General features: G+C 44.1%; 1 protein-coding gene across 4 annotated transcripts in view; it reads left to right on the top strand.

The window, feature by feature from the left end:
- raly (RALY heterogeneous nuclear ribonucleoprotein) overlaps window positions 1-10,763 on the top strand; it is a 108,655-nt gene that overhangs the window by 44,420 nt on the left and 53,472 nt on the right. The window lies entirely within an intron of this gene.

Below are 10,763 nucleotides of genomic sequence, written 5' to 3'. Positions count from 1 at the left end.
CAGAGGCGGATACGTTCATTTTGGCAGATCTAAAAACATCGTTAGTCGAGTAATGCTTTATCCCCCTGCGTTGCCCTCTTATTAATTGCCTACCTGAGCTGATAGTGAGGCTGGTGTCAGGTCTGGTGTGATGGCGGAGCAGAAAACAATGCAGTATTGATTCCGTCTATTGGCTGTGCTGGTGCCAGGAACAACAGTTCATTAATGCAGTGGAAGAGAGACTATCTGTCTCTATTACTGCCTGTTGGCCTGCATGGCAATGATTTATAGGCGACCTGTGGAGGCCATGGAGACGGCTAATGGTGGCCTGAGTGGGAATGGAGGAGTCGACTGGGATGAAGCCAGCGGTGAGTGAGCGGTGGGCTCTCAGGTGTGCAGCTCTAATGTTATTGAATCCTCAATGATGCACTTTAAATAAAAAGAGAGCTGTAAGACTCACTGAGCGTTGTGTTCTTCTCTATCATCACTCGGTTATTCATACCGTATCAGATTCCTCCGTTAATCATTTGAAAGCCGACCAGAGGCGCTGCTTGTGAACAGGCGAGTCCAGGCAACTGCTCGGGGCTCCAGGCCAGAAGGGGGGCCCTGAGGGCTGACAAACCTTAAACCAAATTTTGAATTCCTACTGTCATTTTGCAATGACAATGTCCTGCCCCATTGGATCGGTTTTCTGGAACGTGAAAGCAGCCATAAGCGGCTGTATCACAGATCTCAGGAGAACTACAAGATCCCGCGGGAATACAGAGAAAAACATGCAAACAGCATGTTGCTTTCTCTCTCTGAGGATGATTTGTTGTTCTCTTGGTGCCTGTTTTGAAGTCATGTTGATAAAGTGATGACAAATACGATTGTGAGTCCGTATAGTGTGTTTTATTTTTAAATTTACCGGACGCCTTGTGCGTTTCCTTGCCTGACTTCCTGTCCAGGTCGTTCTATTCTGTCTAGCTTGATGCGCGCCTGCCGCGTTCTCTGCCAAAAATGAACACTCGCAGCGTATTTGAAACAGATTGAGCAGAGTGTAGTGGTGCTGCTGCCGACCGACCGCGGCGCTCGCTGTGGAAACAAAATGATTGACTAGAGTGGCAGCGAACGGCGGCGTAGTGCGCGGCGCTGACGGACCACGGCGTGCATGAAGTATTAATCCTGTGAACCCAACAGACCGTCTGGGATTGAAAAAAGAAAGCAATATTTCTACCTTGCACGTAGCTGTATGTATTCTTACAATTGTTGTACATGACTCATCCAACATTAAAGGTTTGGTGTTATAAGTCCATGTTGTGTCCCTGCTGTGGATGATAGGTGTCTCTTTATTTCAAGGAAGTGTCATAACACGGTAACATTAAACAGTGCAGAGCCTGCAGGAAGGACATGATTGAATAAGTGATTGTTGTTTTGGAAGTAAAGCCTCAAGCTGCTTTAACATTGTTTAAGTGTACATCATCACTGTTGGTGATGTTCAAAGCAGACGAGGAGTTATTTTATGATGAAAGGCGGTAATGTTCTGTTTGTGGAGCCCACTTCTGCCTCGAGGAAAAACAAACCATCAAACAACAAAATGGACCGGGAAATGAAAGGTACACTGAGTGGTATTAAAGTGGATGTGTCCTTTAATACTGTGAAATGAGTTGTGAAACTGGGGGGGGGGGGGGGGGGGGGGGGGTAATAGAGTGTGGAGAAGACGCAGAAATATTGACATATTCCTGAGAAGGGGAACTGGTTGGTACAAGAAGTACATTGGTTTAAAAAGTATCCCTACAAAGCTTTTAGTTGCTGAAAGTATGATTAAGAAGAAGAAGAAGATGTACTTTATTAATCCCGCGAGGGGAAATTCAATTTTACACTCTGCTGTTGAACATTTTACACACACACAGGCTGAAACACACACACATGCTCAAACAGGATCCTGTGGACAGGGGGGCTGTGAGGGGGCTGCCCACAGCGAGCACTCCTGCGCTGGTTTTGGGGCGGTTTGGTGCCTTGCTCAGGCCCCCCTCTCCAGCTACCAGATTTGGTCCTCCACTGGGACGTGAACCAGAGACCCTACAGTTCCCAACTCCAAGTCCCTAGACTGAGCTGCCGATAACATCTGCTTCATCACAATGTTCTGAGTAGTTAAGATACTTTTCAACGTCAGGTTCTGGCTAAGTGTCACCAAGTTCTCGCAACATCTCGTTCACAGCAGCAGGAAACCACGTCCAAGGAATACGCCACCAACTGTGTGTCTTGTTTTTTTTTATTTTAATAAAAACCTTTGCCGAGGTTTAGTATGAACATCAAACATCATAACATCATTATGTATGTATTTTAAAAAGTCTGCAGCAACCCGGCATCAGGTAACAAGTCGTTCATTATCATTACCCAAAGCTAGCCAAAGCTCATAACCTTTAATCACAGAGGTGTGTGTGTGTGTGTGTGTGTGTGTGTGTCCATGTGTGTGTGTGTGTGTCCTCTTATCATTTCTAATCTGAGTTCCTCGAGTCAGAGTCCTGATGTGTGTGTGATGTTTGTGTGTGTTTGAATTTCCATGTGGATTTGCGTGAGCTGTGAGGGCTGACGTGTGTGTGTGTGTTTGTGAGTGTGTGAGTGGTGTGTGTGTGTGTGTTAGCCTGCAGGCTAGCTCGGGGGCTTTGAGCTCCACTCTTCACTAATGCATCTCGCCAAGAACCTGAGAGTGTGTGTGTGTGTGTATGTTTGTGAAAGTCTGTGTGCATTTAATGGATTCGAGTTTATCCTATTGCCACAGCTGTTACCTGAAGCAATAATTCTGTGTGTGTGTGTGTGTGTTTGTCAGAATTTTATGGGCAACATGTGTGACGTTTTAAAAGAATTTCAAGTAGCAGTAAAGGGGCAGTGTGTGTGTGAGTGTGTGTGGGTTGGAGTGGCATGAATGTATGCAGGATTTTCACATGTTCACAGGCGTGCTATGCTGATGCTCCTTTCCAGACTGACATGAAATCATTTGATCTCTGTTCTGAAATACCTGTCGTCTACAAGGAAAGATGAGACAGAGAGAAACAACACCATCGCAGAGCACTGCGGCACATAACCACAGTGTTTAAAGAGTCTGTTTGAGGGTTGTGACGTGGTTAAAACATGAAGTGTTGACTCTGAAGAATCCACTCAGATCAGACCTCTAGTTTGTAAATGTTGCCTGCAAACAAAACGGGGCCTAACACTTGCTTATGTCACCTCCTGCGCACAGTTCGTGATCTACAGAACAAACATGGCGGTAGAATGTGCGCACCTCAAAGCAGGGACGTACAGGGACAGATTTTAGCCCGGGACTTTGAGATGCAGAGACATTAGTTTGATTTTGCACATTAAGCTGCAACCAGAGGTTTGTTCCAAGTTTCACAACTTCAGACACCCGCAAACACTAGTGCGCTTTCGGTCATGATGAGCCCGCATGAGCCAATCAGGTGTCAGTAACAAAACGGGGATTAGTCCAAATTGGGAGGGCTCGGTCGATTCCCCCTCAATGTCAAAATCTTGCAGGCAGAGTTTTGCTTTTTGCCAGACTGGCTCGCATGATGGCAACCCGAGGTCCGTCCATACAGCAAGTGATGACATCAGAAACTTTCAGGATTCCTTCCACACCCCTCAATGGCTACCCTGCCCCTGCCCCCAAGCAGACCCTGACCCAAGCTATATGTTTGTAAACTTTGGAGGCAGGGGGGACTTGGTGACACAGACGGTGAGATGGTGAATTGAAGCCGGTCGTAAACTTATCATTTCACACTCATACTGTAACCATTGCCAGTTTTTGTATTGTTTGCATTTTAAAGACAGTCCAGAAGGTACATGATGATCCTCCCGAACCAGGACCTGCTCATGAACCCAAAGTGTTTCTGAAGATCCTTCAGGTCTGTCTGTGGTCTTAAACACATCAGTTCAGTAAAGATGCGCAGAGAGGGGCCCATGCTGGTTACCTCCTACTGTACAGTAAGGTCGGTTCATATTCTTACAAACAAACTGCACCAGAGTAAAGAAAAATGCAGATTGAGACCCACGATCTCTGCACCGTTGTTTGGCCTGCATCCGGGTTTGATTGACAGCTTTCACACCAGCACAAACGACCCGCACTAACTTTGCAAATGTAGTCAAGCTTGTTTTTTTAGTTTTTTTTAAACGCCCTGAGTGGAGTGATCAGTCAATCAGCCATCGCGAGACGCTCGAGTCGAGTCGTCCACACTTCCTCGCCGCTGAGGTGGAGGTCGGAGCAGGCCGTGCATGAATGAGGACGGCGGTGGTTGTCGGGACCAAACAGTCCGATGGAGTGATCAGTTCTGGGAATAGACACCGAAGGCAAACTCTGTTCTACTGCTGCAACATGTTGGGTAAAAAAGTTTCTGGAGACCCCGTTCCCTCATGTTCATCCACATACTGTGTGTCTTCTTAATGAAAGTATAGCAGAACAAACGTTTCTGAGAGACGCAGAGAAGGAGACCAATTAAGATACCATAATTGCGAGCCTGTAATGGAAGGTCAAATATCTCATATATACACACTAACAGCATGCCGACGAATCACAGCGCGACTCTAAAGTAGTCCCTCCCTCTCTTTCATTACTCATTTTCTTGGCAAAGAAAATTGTTTCCTTGTTGTACCCCATTTGTCCAGGTCTGTCTTCTTATCTCCGCCGAACACATTGACTCCTGCTTTCCTTCTCCCGTCTCTGTTTCTCTCGCCCCCTTGTCTCTCTCTCTCTCTCTCTCTCTCTCACACACACACACATACGCAGTGTCGTCTGAACAAGGTGAAGGCCGTGTTCTTGGCAGTTCAGATCAGTCCTCCCTGTGTGCCGCTGCTCTGAAACGTTACATGCCTTCCCTTCACACGGCTCACTGATGAGGTGATGGCACGTGGTCGCTGCTCCGGCTCAGCCTGCTGCTCGCTGGCCTTGTCCTGCTGCAGGTTCACAGGAACCCGGGACGTGTCCTCACGCTCCTCTCTATAGGAGAGGAGGAAACACTAGAATGAAAATCTAAAGGAACGCTCTGTAACTTCAACATGTCCTTCATCATTTGAAGTGATTAATGAGTCAGTTGAACCGCTCTTCTGTTCCCAAAAAGCAGGATGTATTCAGAGAAACTGTTTGAATAGCAACAGAGTCTAATGTCTGCCCTTGCATCCACCCCCTGTAGAGAGATGGTTAATTATTGACGAGTGATTAGAAATACTGCTGCTAATACAAAAAGTAAGTGTAACATTAATAAAGAGACTATTCATGAAAATATTTTGAGAGTTAATTTAAAAGATGAGAGCACTCAGAGAGCACATCTATCCCAGAGACCTTCACACAGAGCTACTACTACTTACCTATCTCTCTGACAATGACCTGCTCCTTTCACTCAGTTCCTCGCTTTGTTGTTAAGTCATCTGAGGCCCCTCTTGTAGCTCGACCAGGCCCGGCCCTCCCTATGCGCGTTTCACGTGCTCTGCAAAGATCCTCGTCATCTACAGTGGGCCTCACGTTTGTGCAAGTGTTTTGTTTTTCTATCAGGCTGGTGTCTGGATATGAGAAATATAACGAAGGGAATTATTAACCAGCATTAACCACACTTAGACGTCAGGGGCGTGTCCAGAGTGGTGGCCAGTAGTGGTGCCCCCTTGAAATCTTATTGGCCACCCCAGCTGCCACCCCAAAATCCTTGACTATTATTGGCTATTTGCCTTGCCAGAGGCGGGACTTATGTCGAATTGCACTATTCAGGCTTTGTTGCAACAGGCAGCTCATAGTTTTAAATGTGCAGATGTTTGTTTGTGATTTTCAAATTTCGTACATCTTGTTTTGAGTCCTTGAGTACCAAAGCTTAAAGGATGTATGTGTTGCCATTTTCTTGTGTCACTTAAAAGTCGATGTGATTGGTGAAGGGGTAAATAGATGCTCTTCATGTGTGCGCACAAACCCCTGCACAAGACAGAGCCCCAGTTGGGCCACCCCGAGTCCAAAAAGTCTGGACACGCCCCTGATGGACCTCACACCAATCTCAATCTATTTCAGTGGTGGTCTGAGTATAGTTTTGGCAAGCCGTTATTTCTACAGATCTACGGTCTATCAATTAGTGCAGACTCTACACTCGCTCTGCCCCTCACTCTTCTGTTCATTGTGACAAACACACACTGATGAAAGACACTCTGATTACCTCCCTCCTAAATCAAATGATTGTTTTCGGACCTCTGCCAGTGTTTAGTAAGTGACACTACACTCGAAGTTCTTTGGTAACGTCACCATGTTGGTTTTGAACAGCAAGATTTCTCTGCATGCAGCTCGATCAGCTTCTGTAAAAACACACATTGCAGCAGGTGAAAACAAGTTAAACGGGAGCAACTTGGGGTTAAGTGTTTTGCCCAAGGACACATTGGACATGTGGCTGCAGGAGCTGGGGATCAAACCCTCAACCTTCCTGTTGAGAGACGACCGACTCTACCAACTGAGCCACAGTGTTTGTGAAGACAGCTCAGACACAACCAACACAGCCAATAAAAAATACACATTACTACCACAGTCTAACCAAGGGAGACAATTAGCATGTTTTCTTTGGAGTTCTCATTCCTATGAGGTCGCAGGGAGAAAAGACTTGACCAGGCTTTATAACTGAAACATCAGGATGTTCCAGTTAATGTCATGCATCTTGAATCTGACTTATGAGTGCACAAACTAAAGTAACATCGTTCAAGCTCTTGCACACACCCTCCTGTTTGTGGAGCTCGTTTTTGCAAACCTACTGAAGCAATAAATCTCTGAATTGGGGAAAAAGTTCAAGCCAGTGGCCTAAAGGACCGATCCCTTCAATTAAAATAAATACTTTGATTTTAATGGGTTTTTTGGATGATCGGCTTGGCTTGCATGTAGGTGGCTGGCGTGCGAGTTTGAAGTGATCCTTGGCTTTGAGAGAGTGAACATTGGTTTGACAGTTCACAAAAAAATAAACAAGAAGAACAGATGAAATATGAGTCTCTATTTCACAAGAACAACTACTCAGAGGAAGAGTGGTTTATTTTCATGCTCATGACTGAGCTGGAGGTCTCTGAGGTGCACATCAGTCAAAAAGAGAAGGAATGTTTATTTTGACACAAAAAGCCTTTTTTTGGTTTCGCTTTCTGAAAACTGAACGAGGTCTCTTTTCATTTAAGGTTGTCTTTAGGTCTCATTTCTTTGTATCCGCGACTTGTTTGCGGACTGTTTGAGAGAAAGTCAAACCCCCCTTTAAATGCAAACCTCTCTGGAGGACTTGGAGCAGATGTGGTCTTAAAGCTTTGAAAGGTCACCGCTGTTTGTAAAAGTATTAGCGCCTCTACGAAATAACATCAGCGTTATTGGCTGTAAGCCCACAAAATTACCAACTTGTGCAGTAAGCAAAGTTCACTGAGGTGTCTGTAATCCCAAAGCTTCTGCTGCCTCGTCTGTTCGGCTTATTGTTCTGAAGGTTTTCTCCCGGTTCGCTCCTCTGACCCTCTCTCCCTGAGGGCGGAGTCACTGCTCGTCCTTCTGGTTTTAAACTCCTCTTCATATTATCGTTATAGTCAGATGAAACACTTCTCAGCTCGCCTCTCTTTCAGCTCATCACTGATGGATGTGAACAGCATTTATTCGGTTGATCATTTTTAACTTTTTGGACATCTTCTCCAACATGATCATTGACCATTTTTGTTGCTTTTACTCGAAATAGGTTCCAGACCGTCAACGACCATTTCAACTTTCCACTGACTCATGTAGTTTTCAAACATGTGTAACCAGAGTCTGTTGGGTATAGGCTGGGCAATTAATCACTGTTCAATTTCATTAACAATTTTGTCTTCCCACGATGTTGAAAACAAGATTATCGAGATGGAACGATTGCTGTGCTGCGATGTTGTGCTTGTTTTGATCGTAGGTTTTGTGTGGTACATTTTTTAAAAGCAAGCACTCCTGATAATATCTTATTTCAGGATTAATTCTCCGGATATTCTCCTGACCTGGCTGTTCACTCATGCACCTCACAGCTGGAGACTATCTCTGTCAGACAGTGACGTAAAAAAAACCGATGCAGAAGTAGAGGAGGAAGCAACAGAGTCCGCTATCCAGTGCTGGCAGAAGAGCGCCTATAAGAGGTTTCAACAGCTTACATAGTGGCTTGGGTTCCCCTCTGGGAACTATCACAGGATTTTCAGAACAAGCCTTTAGGGATCTATGGCGCAATTTGCTGAACAAACCATTTAGCTCCCTCTGCAGGCTGATCCTGGGATTGCTCCAACATACGTTTACCTCATGATCTGAAACTTTACCCACATTTAGTGTGTTTATTCATCTATAAGTGTTTTATGTCCTCTGTGACCTCCTGCTGCATCTGGACTCCCTGCCTACCTCCAGTTGATAATGATTTACACATTTATTGGTATCAGTTTAGAAGCAAAGGAATTACATTTCTTCAAATTCTAACAAGTGCCTGTTGGACCAGGCAGGAGAAGCTGAAATTGACAATAAAGAGAGGGAGTCATCTTTTTAAACAGCGTCTCTGTAACTAGTCTGGAGGTCAGGGGGTTAAGCTGTGAGTCCCAAATCAGCCTACTAAACCATTTATCTATTTTTAATAGACAGTTTCTGCTTTAAAGCAACATGTTCCCAAACCATGACACCAAGCAAAAGGATGTTAAATATATAAAATACAATATATGAAAAACAATATATTCACAGTAAGAACAGGAAAATATGAGCGAGTGTAAATCCTCAAGTTCTCTTCTCATAGAAAACTCATCCATTAACAGGACTTACAAGAAGAACATTAATGGATGCAAATCGCTGATCCTGTAGCGCATGAGTGCTAATCTTAGACACACACACACACACACACACACACACACACACACACACACACACACACACACACACTCTCTCTCTCTCTCATAGGAATAAGTTGGTACCACTTTTACGAGCAGTGCCTGGAGAATTGGGTAAAGAAAACTCTGAAACTGTATCTTCCTCTCCAGCTCTGTGTTATAAACTGATAGGGACGGATACTCTTGCTTATTAAGTTTAACAAAAAAAGGGCGAGCAGTATTTACACGGTTAACTTCTGCTGCGTGACTTCAGGGAGAAAGCATCGTTAAGAAATTAACATAAACCACAGGATGGTACAGAATTAATCATCGTGTCCTCTAGACATGCTGAGTACGTCTTTTTTCTTAGTGAACCACTTTTTAATCCTGAGTCCAGTCAAACTTTTAAATTAAACAACTGTCGTCTCCATGGAAACACTGGATGATACTTCAAAGACCGTTGGATACATTAGCTCGCTGGTGAATTCCTCTTCCTCGGGTCGGATTCGCTCGGTCAACGAGCTAATTTCATCGAGGGTGGTCGGGCAAAGTAGCAGAGAGAATTCCCATGATTCCCCACCAGAATCAACATCATCTTTTGTTATTGTTTTGATAGAGAGCCCCCTGGTGGCAGAATCTACATACTGCACCTTTAAATATTATCCACTGAGTAATTTGTTGTTTCAGGAACACAACGCTAACAGACATTCTGGCAAACTGGAACTCTCGATGGTAATTGGGGACAAAAATAAATACGAGAAGACGATGATAATAAGCTCATTTGATTTAAAAGCTAAACATGTACATTTAAAGCATTAAGTCAGCGTTCTGATCCATTTACAAGGCTTACAAGCTTCATCCAGTCTTATGCTAATGTATGCATGTATCATGAAAATATGAATCCCCAAAGGAGGACGCTTCTAGAGCTAATTTACTTATATAGCATGAGATTTTTGGGCTTCAGTGTTTAGCGACACAGTTCTATATTTTGTGCACAGACAGATGGAGTGCTTCTCTCTTTTCTCCAAACACTGTTTTATATGGAAACTGGTGCATTTTCATGTTCGCAGCTTTTAATATTGACTGCATGTAACGCTCATTGGTAATGCTACATAAATTCTGACAGTCTGTTTGTTTTGCTGCTTAGGTTGTGTTTAGATGTAAACACCTTCATGCTGCGAAAATCACAGAGAACCTGGAAACATTCCCACAAACTCTGTCTCTCTCTCTCGCTCACCCACTCACATACACACAAACACACGTACAGGATTTGCTGGATCAACACTTTTATAAGTTCACTAAATGTGGACCTCTGAAACAGACACACACACACACACACACACACACACACACACACACACACACACAGGTCCCTCAGGGCAAAACTAGATTTAATTTATTAAAGTTCGACCAATCAGGTTTAAGAAAGCTTTGTCACCGGGGAGGTCAGACAGATAGGTCCAGAGAGGATCAAAACACACACACACACACACACACACACACACACACACACACACACAGTGTCAGCAGTTTTGTCTCCTGCAGTCTGCTATCTGTGTTCATCGTCATCACTTGTTTACCTCAATGTGCTGTGTTACAGTTGCTTCAACGTTTGCTCCTGTTTTACGTTCAGCCTCTGTTGTTGGATGTAAATCATGTTTTTTTTTATGGGGCCTTTTTGTCTTTACTGACAGGAACGCTGAAGAGTGACAGGAATGTTGGGAGGAGAGAGTGAATAAAGAAAAACAGATTAAATAAAAATAATATTGATATGTGTGAATTGATATGGATGGATGGATGGATTGATAAATGGATGGATGGTTGGATGAATGGATGGATGGATGGATGGATTGATAAATGGATGGATTGATAAATGGATGAATGGATGGTTGGATGGATTGATAAATGGATGGATGATGGATGGTTGGATGGATGGATGATGGTTGGATGGATTGATAAATGGA

The sequence above is a fragment of the Labrus mixtus genome, chromosome 7 (assembly GCF_963584025.1).
Source record: "Labrus mixtus chromosome 7, fLabMix1.1, whole genome shotgun sequence".
NCBI classification, from domain to species: Eukaryota; Metazoa; Chordata; class Actinopteri; order Labriformes; family Labridae; genus Labrus; species Labrus mixtus.
The sequence above is the reverse complement of the archived record's forward strand: the minus strand, read 5'-3'. Positions and strand labels throughout refer to the sequence as shown.